The 16,300-nt window shown below is 35.6% G+C and overlaps 1 long non-coding RNA gene across 2 annotated transcripts in view; it reads right to left on the reverse strand.

The window, feature by feature from the left end:
• The window catches only part of LOC310905314, a 132,719-nt gene that overhangs the window by 91,608 nt on the left and 24,811 nt on the right, over nt 1–16,300 (reverse strand). For both annotated transcript variants that reach the window (XR_014588940.1, XR_014588941.1), the window contains exon 2: nt 9,484–9,604. This is a non-coding gene — a long non-coding RNA (uncharacterized lncRNA). The remainder of the gene's footprint in view (nt 1–9,483; nt 9,605–16,300) is intronic.

Genomic DNA, 16,300 nt, shown 5'->3' on the forward strand with positions numbered 1-16,300 from the left:
AAGCTTTCTAAGTGTCAGGGACATTGTTAACTGTGAATGGAAGTGGATCAAAAAAGCCTAAAATAATTTGTGTAGCAGTGAAGGCAGAATCCTAACTGATCTCTGGGGTATTCTGTTCAAAGCTGCCTTAAAAAAATTAAAATTACTACCAAGTTCAGAGAAATGTAGTAATGCATAGTTAGCTCCAGACTGAACAGTATATTAAGGAACATCTTTAATATAGGCTAATGTAATATTTTTCCAGACATGCTATGCTGGACATGCCCTACAAATACAAAGGTTGCTTGTTTTGTAATTATCCACCCTCTTCTCCCTCCCAAAGTAAAGAAAAGCTGTGGTGGGAAACTTCCTAGGACAGTTATCAATATTTGCTTGAAAAATAAAGTAACAATAGTAGCTAGTGAATTATTTCATCAGAGCAATTTGGTAAATAGTTTTCATATGTATTTTTTTTTCTTGTTCATAGCAAGATACCTTACAGGAAAAACATAATAAAATTCTTATAATGTAGTCTACAAGGTAGCAGTGGGGCGGCCCACACCACTAGCAGCCATACCAACAGTGGAAGAGGAGAGGTTTAAGACCTTGCTCCCTGAAAGATTCTCTTATAGCAGACTCACGCATATTTGGGGGACAGACACTTAACTACTTCATTTATGCTGATATTCAGAACAACTGAGGGAGAAATACAGTAATTGACAATATGTCAATTTATTATGAATCATTATAAAATATATTTTTTAGAGTTCAGCACAGACTGATTTTTCAGGTTTCACCCATAGAACACCCGTTACTGACTTCCAAATAGATAAACAACATGCTTTCCTTATGCCATGATTACCATTAAGTGCTTTAAGGGAAACATGCTCAAAATAAATACTTGAAAGAACAGACACAAACAAAATTTAACATCTTGTCTCCACTAGTGTACCAAGGACAGAGGTTAGGCACCACGGTGTTAATCCTGTCTTCAAGTTAAGGTCAGAGCTCTACTGAAAAAAAAAATATAAGTTCTTAAAAATGGTTCTTAAATATAAGAATGGTTCCTAAAAATTAGAACTTAAATTTTTAAGTCTTTAGAACATCAATATCGTAGCTTCACTAAAAAACTTCTCCAACCCTTAGGTGAATAAAGTTTGCCCAAGAATTCAATCAACAGTGTTTAACCACTGTTCAGAAAGCTACCTCCTATCTTCATTTCCCTTTGTTCCAGCCACAGACATAAGATGCGTCTTTCATGTATGAACAGAAATAGCTGAGGTAGCCAATAGCCGTTAACAATACAATCACTCTACTTAATAGAAATTAAATTTTAAAACCACAACTTTGAGAAATAATTCAGAATACCTACGTACTGAACTATGAAGCTCTGGCCAGGTAAATTACAACCAAGAAGAGGGCCAGTTTCATTAAATTAAGTTATTAATAATTATCTAGCTTAAAACTACTGTCATTCTGTACAAAGTACTAGGGATGTTTTACAGAGAATGTTCTATTGATGCTCACATTACAGATAGAGAAAAGTTAAATTGAGGTGATAAGCACTCTCTTTTAAGAGGTGGTTATTCATTTTTACAAAAAGGTTATCACCTTACAACACATTTGACACTGAGTGTGATCTGTTCAAGTAGCATGAAATGTTTAAACTGTTATGCCTGAAAATCTGTAGTAGAAATAGGGGCAAGGTGGAATTTCAACATAACTTCAGGTCCCTCAAATAAAGAGCATTCTACCATGCTGCTCCCTCAAGGAAACTTTGGAGTCCTTACACAACAGATTTTTCCACCATAGTTTCTTAATAAGCAGTGCACAGGGATTATACACACAAAAATCTTCCATATGGAAATCTAACACTGCATAGAAAATAAGATTACCTCTGGCCCCAGTTCTGGGGAAGAAGTGCTGGCACAAATACTGTTCGTACTGCGGAATTAAAGCTCTTCAAGCTACACTAATACTTTACACATTCACATTGCTTTTCATCCTTGTCAAACTGTTGCATTTCTAGAACTCTTTTGCTTGTGTTGTAGCTTCACGTAACTAGTCTTTTTTTTTTTTTAAAAAATGTATTTTAGTAAGTATAAAATTAAGAGTGTTTTCCATAAGAACATGATTCTCTAAATGCTGTAACATCAGATTTCCTGCAAAGTGGATAATTTACTGTATTTACATAAAATACAAGAAACATGCACTTAAAGCATTCCTGACTGCTGAGGGTTTGAAATGTTTTAATTATGCTGATAATTCAGTCCTTCTTAGTATTTACTATTATATTTATTTACTATTAAGTTCACACATCAGATGGAATTGAATGACAAGATTCCTTCATTTTCCCCTCCACTTCTGCCACAGAATCTTGATATGACAGTGAACAAGCAATTTCATATTGTTTAATGTATCTGTCATTTCTACACTGTACTCATCTAAAATTGCACTTAATTCCATTTTTTTAAAAAACGCTCACTGATCCTGGAAGAAAAATGTAAGAAGTATAAAGCATAAACTGCATAAGAAGCAGTTTAGAAAAAAAATCCCATTAGAAAACACTCAAATTCAAATGGCCCAATAAATTCACAAAATTATATACAGTTGTGAAATTCGAAAATAAGTGAAATGCTAGAGAAAAAATCTCTTACAGTGCAGTAAAACCATGTTAAATTTGGGAAACCCAAAAGCAATAAGAGTTGGACTTGATGATCCTTATGGGTCCCTTCCAACTCGGGATATTCTATGATTCTATGATAATAATTACAGATGATTAAGTTTCTGAATATTTGTGCACAAAGCTGACGTGACTATGTACTCTTCAAAACAAAAGAAAAGCAGAATGGCACTTAAAGAACTTTCAATAAGCTACATTGCGAATAGCGTATACTTAGGATTTTAAAGCCCCATTAAAACTTAATAATTTGAGTAGTTACTTGTCATTCTGAGGAGAACTACCTAATGGTTTATAGAATTTCTTGTCTAGATGTTTATGAAGATTATTCAATAAAAGAGTATAGTACATATTTACAAGAAACAGCAATAATAACAGATTTAGCAATAATAACAAATTTACCTATAAATCGAAACACTTTAGTGAGTCCTGTCATTACAGAAATTGAAATTTAGTCCTTCTGCCAATCAATATTGGAAGGGGTGTAATATCCCCAGCCTTTTCTACTTCACTTCTAGGATTCCTAACATGAAGCCTGTCTCAATTAAACATAACAGAACATGCCATTCTGTATCTGATCCTCTGATTCTGATTGTTTTTGTAACAATATGAAAGTAAGGTTGGCAGTTTTACAGATTCCTTCTGCGTAAACAGTGGACGCTCAGCCTTTAATCCTCCATACATTTTCAATTGGCATGCAGTCACCTACAAAGCACAATCCAGTTTCAGAAGACTATATGTTGTCAAAACAGACTCAATTTTATAGTATTAAGCCAACACTACATTTAATAAATGCCAGTTAAATACATGAAATGTAGACATTCCTAAACACTGATTTTCATGTCATTGTACTTTTCTCCCAGTTTGAAAGGCAGGTGGACCAGATCATTATTGTGTAAATATCAGCAGCATTATTTCCACTAAATAAGTTTATTTCAAGTCTACCAAACAGCATCACCCATTAAGTTGGCCAGGAACAATTTCCAATCACTATAAAAAAAGCACTCCTATTCTGTATCATTTTACCATCATTCAATTTTCCTCACATTATTTTTTTTAAATGCAAAATTTTTCTTCTTTTATTACAACAAATGTCCTTTTCAAGTCATATAATGTGATGTTATTTTCTTCCTGCAGCAAACAGCACTAACAGAAAGTAGAAGTGATACTAAACGATGTCCACAACTGTTATGGAATGTATATGGAGTCTGACTTTCTACGTTAGACCAACTACTTTTGGCTGAATTCAGAAGCTACTTCTAATCCCACAGATATTTTTAATCAAGCAGAAGAAAAGAAGTAGCTGTGGAACTAAACAGGAAAGGATTTTTCACGTTTAGCTTTATTATTTGGGGGGAGGAAGAATGCAGGAAAGAAGTGTTAAAAAAAAAAAAGAAAGAAAGAAAGAAACAAAAGAAAACCAAGCAACACCTTGTCTTAAACTCCTTCTCCCAAACAGTTCTTCCCAGCTCAAAGTCTTGCATTGAAATATTTCAGTTCAGACGTCTGGTGACGTCCCAAGCCAGACATCCAAAGCAGAATTTGTGAAGGACAATTCACAGGTTGGATGAGAAACAAATACTGGTACACTTATGATACAGAAGATCTATGTGGAATCAGTTACAGAATGAAACATTCACTGCTACAAGTGTTCAGCCAGCAACCAGCTAGTATCATTGTACACAACGAACTCCTGCTGCATCATGAAATACTAACTTTGTCATGATCAAATAATGGTTATGCATAGCAAACCATGAAGTCAATGTGGTAAAAATAAAATACATGATTCGATTACTGAGGAATCCGTAAAACCAACACAAGAACACTGCAATGTTCCAGCTCTTACAAGTTGTTTGCCAGTAAAACATTCCTTTCAATATAGATTCAATATTTCTACTGCTGCTCAAGCATCTTTTAAACAGTGTCTCAGGTGAGCAAAAAAACAGGTCATTGCTTCATCTGCTACTCAGGGAGAGAACTATACATACAATGTGAAGTTTTGTAGTTTTTTTTTTAATGTATAATAGGTATACATTTGTGTTTATGAAGAAAAGATGAAACAAGATGTCCTTGCACTTGGGACAGCAAGATTTACAACTCTTTAGTTCCTGCACAAGATTGTTCTACAGACTTGGGCAGAACTGAAAGCACTTTCCTGCCCAAACAAAATGCATTACTGTTTCATTACACAGCTCTGTGAAAAGAAAGGTGAAACATTCATCTTCCCTGAGCTTAAGATATTCTGAGAAACCTCAGTCAAACATCTCAGCTACTTGCAGGTAGCTTCACACTGTAGGGGGAGGCACTACAGGAACAGGGAGAGACTGGTATACTTACACGTACCAGCTCAGGGTTTCTGTAGTGTCAATTACTTAAAGCCTTGATATGCAGTGTTCTTATCTGCTGGCTTAAACAAATGCAAATTTATAAACAGCAAAATTGAAACATACCAAGATAAAACTTTCTAGAATAGGGTTACATGAGACTTCCATATCTGTGTGATCTTACAAGAAATGGTAAACAGAAAAGAGAATTAACTGAAGTCCTTCACAAATGTTGCTTTACATTGCTCCTTTCAGATATTCCACAGAAAAGATCTTCCTACCATTTTAAAGCATTTCTCTAAGCCTTGTCACTTATCAGATCTTACATCTAGTTCTGAAGCACTACAACAACATAATTATAGAAACTTTTGAGACAATCTTCCCATCTCAACTTAGTTAAGGAGTAGAAAAACGACACTAACAAAGCTACAGAAGGGAAACAGACTAATGATGGGACAATGTGAATCACGGCATTGTGCCTGCTGCTGCATATATAGGAACAAAATCTGTACACCCAAGAGAGCAGCTAGTAGAGATCATCCAGAAGTCTGGCTTGATTATTAAAATGTAAGCAATTAAGGTCTTTTATCCATATATTTTGGCTCTTTCAATTTTCCTTTTTGGTTAGGGCACTATTGTTAAGTCCATTAAACTGCAGTCATCTCCCCACCAAACAGACTTTCCATTAAAAGGTTAATAATGGTCATATAAATTCACTCAAACATATCATTCTTTTTATAATAAAAAGGTGGAATGATGATCAGAAATGAAAATGATGCCCCACCTCAACAATAAATGTGTTTAAAGAGTATAAAGATAGCAAAAATTAATTTTGGAGTGATCAACTCCTGAATTTAAATGAATATAATTATCTAATCATTAAATTACTTGATGGACTTCATTAAGCTTATTTCTGGTTTTGATGTCATCTTTCTTTCCAATTAACTCAGCTGTTAAGATTAATTTCATATAACTAGCAAAAGTAAAGATCTGAGTCAAGACTCATACCACCTAGGTTCACAGAACACCATACAGCATTGAAATCAATGACTTCTGCAGCATGAATACAGATTTTCTATGTCCATACCACACTAACTACTGCAAGTCCCATAAAAAAAAAAAAGCACTGTTTTCTACATTAAGTGCAATCTTATATAATGCCACTTAACTAGAGTTGCCTTACAATTTAGTGTACTTGATTCACATTTTAATATCTTGCTTTCAGGCATGAAAACAATGAATGGATGCCTTACATAGGTGAGAAATCTGTAAAGGATTCACACTATATTATTTAATTAGTATTGATCTGTCATGCAACTCTTTAAAATACCAGATTCTCTCAAGTTCCATCCACCCTTGATAACAGAATGAGTTCTACCAAGGAGATGCAAATTAAGGCAGAATGTTTTAAGAAGTGGTATGTCTTGCTCCTAGGAAAAAAGCAACTGTTACCATTAATTACAATCCCCTGGAGCTATTAAGTAATTACACCCAGCACCATAAAAAACACATTTCTACTGTTGCACTAACTGTTGTATATGAGTGAGAGGGAATAACATCTGAAACCAAAGTCAAGATGACAAAACAGATTCGCTTTTTCACCTAAATTCTACTTATGAACATGTAGCCTGAAATCTGTGAAATATACAAGATCTATTAACAAGTCAAGTTCTCTAAAGCAAATAATCCATTTCAGCAGAAGACAGAATTTAAAAGACATTGCCCCATGTATATTTCAAATAAACTTGACTGCTACAGACTGCCTGTTACACGCTTCATTCATCTCATCCGCTAAGAAATTAACAATGATTTTGTTTGAGCCACTGTGAACAGTAGTATATCACTACCAGAAGAGAATTCTCTTCCACTACTACCTATGTACAAACTGAGTCACAAAACTCCAGTTGAAACCTGTCAATAACTGTTTTGCTTTACAACAGCCTGAACTGTAAGGTTCAGAGTACCTTCAACTTTTATCCAAATTAAGACAGATGAGTGCCAAAGTGCTCAGTTAGGTTAGGTGTAGGACAGTCAAATTAAGATTGTTTAACAATTTATTTATTTTTTTACTCACTTGGAAGACAAACAACAGGATTCAAGTCATTTTACCCTACAAATTCCCAAAGAAGTTTTTAGAAGTCTGAAGATGTGCCTTACCATATGTAGCACCTTGGGACTGACAGCTACCTGTACTATACAGAGCAATTCAATATATTTAGATCTTTTTTTCACAGGAATTTCAAATACTGTAAGTCTGCTAACATGTGATTTTAAATAACAGTGCATTGTTTACCTTTAAGGGAAAAACCATTGCATCAACATTGCCCAAGTTAGGGAAAAATAAGTTACAGATATTTTAGAAAAATGTCAGTTTACAACTTCAGAATCTAAACAGCATTTTCCAGCTCAGCATCAGGAAGATACAGCTAGTATTACAGATCATAAAAGGTGAAGAAAATAAAAGGGAAAATATATAAAAACACATCAAAATCCAACCCTAATCTGCATGTAAAGCCTTTGCATCCAGCAACAGTTAGATATCAATATAGTTCTTCCATTAGGGTCTAAAAACATCAATTTAGAGTTGCATGAATATACATTTGCAAAATACCAGGGTCACAAATTTAATTCAATTCCTGAGGATTCTAGTAAACTTGTGTCTACTGCTCCTGTTTTCCTGAACAACAGATATATGAGGTTTCTAATATAAGTTGAGGTTGATGGGTTTTTTGTGTGTGTGTGTTTTTATTGTTTAAAACATTTGTTCCTGCTTCTTAATTGAACAAACAATGTAGGAGCCTAGTTTAACAGCACTATAATTCCCCTACAGGCAACACGACCAAAACTGTTCAGAATCAGTCATGTTCATGATAACCTGGATAAAAAATAAATAAAAAGGGATTTTCTTTCTACCATAGAAATAAAGCCAACAAGCCAACAGAAACTGTGGTGGCACAGTAACTGATTTTATGTAACTGATGCTCCTATATCACCTGTGCTCCTATGTGGTTGGATAACATACATGCATTCCTTGAGAAGTATTAGTCCAACTAGGTTTTACTGGATATGATGGAGCAATATCATGGTCCTTACATTCAAATACATTGCTAATCCAACACATAAAAGCAAAATCAATACAACAAACCTTGTTTAGGATCCCCTGTCATAGTGTCAAATGTAACTACAGACAGCTGATTGGTTTTGTGGCTGTAGATACAGGTATTGCCACATAATCAGAGGATAAAAGTTGCTACCTATTTTGTGAGTTTATTCCTTGGCGTTTGCCAAGATTTACCAGATGTCCTTTTCAAGCAATACCTAAATGTTATATTTGGTTTATATTTTATCACAAACATACACCCATGTATGCAAATGTATGCACGTGTACAAAAAAGCAACGGGTTAGTTGGATTTGTTTACATCACATAGTAGCACAAACAATGTTATTGAACCATAACATTCAGATAGCCACCACATTTTTTCCAACAGAGTCAGCATGAAATCAAAAAAGTAACAATGCAACATTTGCTACGTTATACTTCATACATTGAGCTAGAGAAATGATTATTTAAGTAGTTTCCACACAGATTCCCAAAATGCTCTTTATTTTCTGCTCTTAAATGGGAAAAGCTTGCAGTGAGTTATCATCAACTAAGAGCATCACCTTCGGGGCTTTTTGTTCATTTGTTTAAGCTAAATTAGTTTCTGATCTATTAAGATTTAAGAAATGAATTTTGGGGCCTGATCTTGTCAGAAACCTACATGGAGCTACTGGGAGAGTAAGCTGCAAGTTTTCAACAGTTTAAAAGCAGGCCCTTTTGTGGATGATAACCACCAGAAGAGTAAGTTTATAACAACATCCATTTCTTTAGTAATCAAATCTTAGGAGAGACAGGAGAGACATACATCTGTAATATCAAGATCACTGAGAAAAAAAGAAAAAGGGAATAGAGAATCCTCCTTGTCATTAAGAAATCAAATTTGTGGTCCTTGTTTTGGCTCAGAGGAACATACTCAGTTTATTCTACTAGACCAGAAAAAAACAGGGATGATTTTTGAAAAGCCATAGGATTTAGGTCACCCCCTTGAAGAAAAAAGAGAAAAAAGGACTGTTTTTTGCTGGCTTAGTAGCAGAATGGCAAAAACAGAATAGATTTACAGATAGATATAAGGGAACTGAGGGCTAGAAGAGTAGAGTCGTGACGCTTCCTCCCATCCTCCAATGCAGCTCCCTAACACTTGCTTCCATTATGCAAAGTAGCAAATACTACTTTGCCTCTTTACTACTAAAGACTAGTTTGAGAGCACAGTGTAAAGATGTAGATGACCAGAACATATTTTCACATAAGCTGAGAACAATAATGCAGAAAAGAAGCTGGGGAGATGCGAGGAAAGGAATAACGCAGCAGATTAGCTACACATAGGAAATATCTAGAACAAATAGGTAAATAACTCATTAGTTCAGATTCAGAGAAGTCCAAGTAGACTATCACAACTTACTGGGATCTGTGATTTCAAGCTTCTGACCAGAATTGTCTTTCAACTTGAACATGTTGAGCAGTAGTTGCTGTCTTTCTTCTCCTGAAGTCATTATAGTTCAGTAGTTCTTGTCACAGTCCACCTGAAGCAGCGACAACACAAAGCTCTAGTACCAGGAAAAAAAATTGATCTTATATCTTGTTTCAAAGATCATCAACAGGTTCCAGATATCTGTTAACTTATGCTAATATAATCAAATACAAATCAAGACTTAGCTAATGCAGGTACATCTGTCATCTCTATTCCATACCTATCTATTCCCATATCAATTGTTTATTTTAATTGAGGTAGACTAAAAAAATGCTATGGGCAGCAATTAATGAGTGGCTTGAGGTAAACTTAAAGAAAAAAGATTATGCTTATGATGGTTTTTTGTCCTCCCCTTCTTCCTACTTGAAATTATCAATATACACTATGTAAGTATGTACACATTTATATGTATAAATTTTGTACATAAAAGACAGACATGAAAATAGAACCTTGATGGGTTGGGGTTTTTTCTTTGTTTTAGGTAAGCTCTAGACAGTCCCAGCTGCTGGTTCACAGAATTCAGACTCCACCTCATCCCTGCCACTGGTTTTATACTTACAAAAATATGATCAGGAATAGTGGCAAACATTGAGTACACTGATTTAACTGTCTTAACTGTCAACTGCCAGAGATTTTTCCCTGTCGCTTCCAAATTCATGGACACTTTAATCCATTTGTCAAGACTAGGAAAATCTTGGAGTTACATTGGGTCAGCAGCTGGCTGCAATACTCACAAGAACCTGATTCTCCAGTAGTTTTTATACCTGATCTGATTCTGAAACAGCTTACATTTGCACCATTTAATTCAAAGCTAAAAAGAAAAACAGGCACATGGGTTTTCTCTAGGATGTCTTTATAAAACTCTAGTTAGAAACAGGAAAGTAGATATTTTGTAACATAGAAAACTTCTCTGATTAGCTTTAATAACGTAGCAGTTCTTAAAATCTATTCTTTAATGCACCACGTCGTTTTTGACATACCATGGTACACAATATGGCATGATACAGCTTATGCACCCTGATGTGCCATGGTAGAAACTGTCAACTAGTACACCTGAAAAGGTGCTTCTGTGGAAGATGCTGACTGCGTGGCAACTCTGTTCAGCCACGACAGAAAGGGGCAGGGGCAGCATAGAACAGGACAGGAGGGAATAGGGTCTTTATTAGCCCTTAAGTATTCTGAAAGCTACATGCTCACAGTTTTAATCTATATATGTCTAATTAGATCAACAGGTTTTCTGACAATACTGATTAGAAGAAAGCACTAAGCAGATGCTTAGCTCACAGCTTATTACAGAAGGCACAGGTAAACACTGAATTAGATACATGTTGTACTGATCCATCCAATGATCCCATGACCCATTAGGTTGGCTGCCTGCATTACGTATTGAGGCTGTGAAAATGAGTAAGTCACTCAGCACTTCCAAGCAGGAACACCACCAATAAACACATTACTGCCACACATCAGTTATCTGGAAATAACACAGCCTCCCAACCCATTAAGAATAAATCTAAAATACTTCTGGAGGAAGAAAAGGGAGATATCGCTGCAATTTCCAGCATATCTCCGATGGGTTTTGTTTATTTTGACAAATTACACCAGAAATGCTCAAAAGGTTAAACTTGGCTTTGGCTAAATTGTCAAAGGCATTTGTGGGCTGAAGATTGGGGTGGTGGTGGTAATGTGCTGTTACATGTCTAAGTTCCTGCCATCAAAAGTTCCTCTTCACTATTTACTTAGTTCTGTAGGTAACAGTTAGGAAATTATTGGACCATCCCTACACATAAATTACAATATATGCTCAGTAGTAAAGCAACAATGAGATCACCTTGGCATTTTTGAAGTCTAAGAGCAGTTACCAATGAACTCTAGAATCAAAACAAATAAAGATCTCATTCACTGTTGCCTCATTAAGGAGCTTTCAGGACACAGTGACAATAATTGTATTCCCTTCCTCCATTTTTTGCTTTGTCAAATTTCAGAATTACGCTGATAAGTTAAAGGAATTTAGAAGGGATTTGACAAGAACAGATAGCATAGAACAAACATCTATGTACTCAAGTGTTCAAAGTTAAATAAAAATACTAGCATTTAATACCAATAGTTTCAAAAAAGAAAAAAACATGTCAGATTCTCAGGTAAAAGAATAATTCCCTTGTGCAGAATAACCTACTCAGCTTGATTTCACAATTATGGACTAACTTGAAATATTTAAATATAAGTTTTCTGAATGCACCTATTACAGGACTAAGTGACCTGATCTGACCATATCATATTAAGTCATATTAAGAAAACAAAATGGAGAGAAATAGGCATACACATTCTCTTTGAGAGTCAGAGAGCTACAGACAATTTAGTGCAAAAAGTTCAAATATCAGAAGTCAGATCAAATGCAGTACAGTGATAACAAAGCCTTAGTTTCAAATGAAGAAAAGAAGATGACAAATCTTTTGCAGAAGATTAAGTTCCCTCTGATGAACATTCAATAGAGTTATAGAGTGTGGGGAACTTCAGATCAATAACCGGATTTGCTATAGCAATTTAAAAATAAAGAAGCTGGGAAGTATCAGCAGTAATAGTGTACTTAAGCAGATGCCTGCAGAGGTTCTCTCTAAAAAGGACTCTAATGAGTTTACACTCTTACTCCACCTATCGTATCCATAGGAGTAGGATTCTAACGATTGTTTGGTCCTCTTGCAGCAGTTAGTGTCTTATGCCTCACTAGATTAGATAAATGAGATAATTAAGAATCATGTGGAAAAGCTTGCTAATGATTAAAGCAGACATTGAACGAGCTTTTTATGTATTCATCTTCCATACAATTCAATTCTACCTGATTTACCTCTCCAGTTGCATGTTCGTGGATCATCATATATCGAATAGCAATTTGCTTTTCAACTTCTACACTTTACATACATGAGAAATCTAACTAATGCCAGTGTACACTGCTTGGCAGATACACCAGGTGGACAGTAAAACCAATGTTTCAGCAGAAGCACGTATTTCTGAAATATGAGAGCACTCTAAAGAAACAAACAGGTAGTCATACTGACATGCAAGCCTATAAACTGTAAAGGCTCAGGAGCATCATCCACACAGCCATACTGTCCTTCAGACAGTAAGGTGCTGATATGGTGGCAAGAGTCTTCTCTTGTAAAGTCTTTCTGTTACCTAAAAAAGTAGATGAGTTTCTTCCAGACAAAATGGAAGACCATGGGTTTTGAAGATATGGCCAGGATGCATGAATTTGGGTGGCAACAATAATAACGGTATCTGTACAGGCTTTCCAGCTCATTAGTCATGTGAACTAGAAAAGGTTTAGGAAGTTAATATCCAAATAACCTCAAGTTAGGTTCATTTTGATTATACATTATGACCATGACCACACTTACAGCCAAAATACTCCTAAGACCAGCCAGGGGAGGAGGGCTTCTTTCTGCAGTTTTGTTGTTGGAGTGACACTGTAGCTTCATCAGAAAAGCTTTAAATAGGAGAGAAGTGAGGAAGGAAACAGCTTCAGAAATCATCAAGTTAATAAGTAATTTCCCATTGAAAATGTTTTCTTTAGAACAAACTTGTAAAAGGTCACTTTTGAAAGTAAAAGTTTACATTGGTTCTACATTTTTCTAAGTCAATAAAAAATATCTGGTGTTTCAGTATAGGTCTTCTCAAACCAAACAGAATTCAAAGGGATCCCAATCTTCCTACAAGGGCAATACTTTTAGACCTATATATACTTAGTATCTGGTGTCCCAGCAGCACAATACTATTTTGTAAAACAAAATCCTTGATCAAGAATCGATTCCACTGTGTTTCAACCACGTTTCTGATTTCTAATTCTTGTGTAGTTGATTGTAAAGCTTTATGGTATCTGCTGCTTACCCTGTTATTGGGTGCAAAAAAGGGAATCTCACCACACTTCAGCCCAATTTAAAGCACTAACTTACAAGCCCAGGGAGATAACTACGCAACAGGGAAACACACAAACTAATTGAACATGATAGCTGCGATCAGCTGACTTCATCTTTTTATACCCTAAAAGCTTTCAAATGGTAACTGAAGCACGCTTATGGCCTTCTGTTTATAGCCTAGCAGAAAGTTTTCTCCTACAGCAGGAGGAAAGGTCATCATTCCCCAACTCCCTCCCTTCTCAGAAATCTCTCCAACTATCCAGCAAACTGCTAACAAGGCATATGTTGAAGGAGAAAATAGTACTGTCCAAGATGAATTTGAATTATTTGAGTCTGTTCAATATTTAGTGCTTTTTTTGCATGCAAATCTATTATTCCAATTTTAAGAAATGCATTTCTACACTTAAATACCAGAAAGGCTAAATGTGGAAGCTTCCCCATATGAGCAGTAGCACCCTGCAGAAGGAAACTTCAATATGACCAAAAATGCATGCTCAGTTCAAGAAACTGTCCTTTTAAAGCTCTGGAAACACTGAAAAGATGTTTAAATCGCTAACAGAATTACTCATTTTTACTTTTTTTCCCCCATCTGACCTCATTTAGCATAGTGGAAGCCTGCTTTTCCTGGTCTATTAAGACTTCAATAAAATCATTCATTTACAGTTAACCGCAACAGTATTCACATTTAGACCTGAATATTAATTGACTGATAATGAGATGATAAAGCTGCTTTTCTCTGCAGGTGTACCAATCAATTTCAATGAAACCAGAGTATTTTCCTGTACTGCATCTGAAATTAAAAAGTGATTTATATTTTCTAATAAAGTGGTTTTCATTGATCTCCTTCTGAAAAAGCATGGTTTCATTTGCACCTTTTTAAATTATAACAGTTTCCGTTTTCATATAAATGATTTTCCAGTATTTTTGGCTCCAATTGATGATTAGCTTTGATACGGCTTTACAGAGTTTAAAAACCTTCCAAAGAATTTAGAACTTTTAATAAACTTGAACATTTCCAGTCAGAATGAATCTGTTTTAAAAGACAGCGTCAGGATCACTTTTAAGTACATATAAATGGAGAAGTCGAAGAAAAACTGTTTACTATTATTATTAGTCAATGTCACTCCAAAGCTAATATGTCAAAGACTTTTACCAGCCATCAGTAACAAACTCCAGCTTGCAGCAATTCAAAGTATCATTATCTATTGAAATCTTCTAGCAGATGCTTGAACTAAAAGCAATTAGATTTCACTTCAAAATTATTGTCTTTCAAGAGACAATAATTAAGGAACAATGAAAAGAATGCTGGATTCTGAATAAGTGTTCAAACACCAGAGTCAGCAAAGGGACCAAGAAAATTGGGTGCAGATAGCTTGCTTCAGTACCAAAGGACCACAGAAGGAAGAGAAATGAAAATGTGAGGTATGGGGTAAAATACTTATATCTATAAACACTGCTTTGCACTTGGAGAAACTGAGGACAGAAGCTTGGCCCCAACAGCTCTCAGCTCTGATGGTCTGGCACCTTACTGAGCACAGATGCTCACCAAGCTGCCACCTACAACGTGCAAAAGGCAGAAGTACTATACAATAAAAAGGATCAATGCTTAATATTTAAGCAACTGGAATATAAAGTGTTTTGGATTGTAAAGAAACTGACCTGAAACAAGCAAAAGAGTTATGTTTTCTTAAACAAGTGAGAAGCGGAAACCGGACAATCTGCAGCCTTCTCAGTGACTATAATCACCATGCAAGTAACTACTAAAGCTGCAGGTGACCATGAACTCAGCCATCTCAAAGTTTTTCAGAGCGGTAAAAATATTCTTTAAGGAATCATGTAGTAATACTTATGTTTCAGATACCAGAGGAGTCCTAGGTAAACTATGGATTTGCAAGTCCCAGCCATCCCAAAAGCAATTTCTCATCAGAATACATAGCTCATAACACATGACCAGCTTGAGTAAGAACATTGCAAGCAAGAAATGCTCAGTTCTAACATCTGTTTCACCAGAAGATTTAAGCTCATCAGACTGGATCTGATGCCAACACTTGAGACAATCATCCCAGAGCAAGCCAAAGTGAAAAACACACAAGCCAAGAGATTTCATGGGTCTCAAACACATACATGGGGCCTAACAGATAACAAGAGGTTCAGCACAAGCTGCAGAAGGTTTGAATAAAATGGCCCAGGACTAGGAAGCAGACTAGGGCAGAACAAGCATGATCAGTAGCCAGGAGTTCAGAGCTACAGATACAGAAACGATTCCAGGACCCGGGAGCTAAAATTGTAAAGCAGTTTTAGCAAAGGCCAAAAAAACAGCTGAGATGTAGCACTCAGTCTTTCACAGGCTTCTCTTGAATGACCTGTTTGGAGTAATGTTTGCCCATCACAACAGGGCCTAGGAATTTAACCAGATAAACAGCAAGTATTCATAGTAATTACTTGAGACTTGTGGTAGATGCCTTAGAATAAATTCATCAGAAAAAAGCAATTTTGGTTTGACAGAAGTTACAGAAGTCAGATGGATCAATGAATCAAGGAAAGCAGTAAGAAAATATTTATTATGACAACCTCTAAGTAAACTTTCGTATACTTTATAGATGACAAATTTATTTTAATTAGAGATCACTTCTTACTGCAGAACTGCTTAACAGATACAGGAAATGGCTTGTAGTCACAAAGTCTGCTTGCAAGGATTCATGGCTTTTGGAGTTTTCTAGAGCTGCATGCAAAAACTCTTGAATAAAACATCAGTCATTTTGCTCTGGTATAAGTATTTCATTTGAAGAATTTAGCTTCTTAATGCTATCATCTAGCCATACCATACCACCATGCAT

This window comes from Anser anser, assembly GCF_964211835.1.
Source record: "Anser anser genome assembly, chromosome: 11".
In the NCBI taxonomy this organism is placed as follows: Eukaryota; Metazoa; Chordata; class Aves; order Anseriformes; family Anatidae; genus Anser; species Anser anser.